Consider the following 1,323-nt stretch of genomic DNA (forward strand, 5'->3'; position numbering starts at 1 on the left):
AAGAACTAGTTCAGGAGAATTTGCATAAGTGTTTATCTCACAATTGACCATATTATTTTTAATCGTGTTTATAAATTTTTAGTTGAGATACTGTCTAATTTTACTTTTGGAATGTGCTGCTAAAATTTCAGCCAAACCTCGGATTGCTGGATATAAAAATCTTATTCTGCTGCAATTAAATAATTTCCTGTAATTACTTGAAGGTTGCAAATATTTATACGGCGCTGCAAATAATTTCCTTGGAATATTTGTAGTTATGTAAGATGTGACTGATGCATTATACCAGATAATATTACTTGAGTTAGCCTATGTATTATTTACATAGACTTTTTTCCGTAATATTAATATTATCAATATGTTTGTGATTCTAAACACAAATTCCAAACTTAGATATTCTCCTCTTATAAGTCTTATGCTTAAAATTATTCATACCTAAGTTTATTATTATTATTATTATTATTATTATTATTATTATTATTATTATTATCATTATTATCATTATTATTATTATTATTATTATTATATGTTTGACTTTTGCTTTGCATTTGTACGAGTTGGCTCCAAGTCTCACCCAGAGACCTCAAGAGACAAGTTAGAAGTTCAAGTTGGTGTTATGCCTAGGGTGCCAAATATTTCGTTTTGTACATAGTTATTTCTTTACTACCCACAAGGGGCCAAACACAGAGTGGACAAACAAGGACAGACAAACGGATTAAGTTCATTACATCGATCCCAGTGCGTAACTGGTACTTAATTTATCGACCCCGAAAGGATGAAAGGTAAAGTCGACCTCAGCGGAATTTGAACTCAGAACGTAATGCCAGACGAAATATGGCTACGCATTTCGCCCGGCGTGCTAACGTTTCTGCTAGCTCGCCGCCTTTTTGTACATGGTTTTGTACATAGTGTTGTTCTAGAGAATGTGTAAGAAAACAAGATAATTATGAGTTTGTTTTAAAATTTGAGATTACATAGAGAGTATTTTACGTAGGATATCGGCAGTTTCCATGAGCACTATCTTTTGAATTTTTACCATTTTGGGCTTTCCTGGTACCTGAGCTAGGTAGGAATCAGTCCCTTTTGCTATCATTCCTAGGGCACCTAGGACAACAGGTATTGTTTTAGTCTATAGGTCCCACATTTTTCCAATTTCTGTTTCAAGAACTTTATAATCGTTCAGTTTTTGGTAGGTCTTGACAGATACATTTATGTCGACTGGGACAGTCATATCAATGAGGAGGCAGGATTCTTGTCTGAAGTATTTTATCAATGTCTTTTTTCAATGCAAAGCATCAAAATTATATTGTAGACAATGAAATATTT

Source organism: Octopus sinensis, unplaced genomic scaffold (assembly GCF_006345805.1).
Source record: "Octopus sinensis unplaced genomic scaffold, ASM634580v1 Contig16283, whole genome shotgun sequence".
NCBI classification, from domain to species: Eukaryota; Metazoa; Mollusca; class Cephalopoda; order Octopoda; family Octopodidae; genus Octopus; species Octopus sinensis.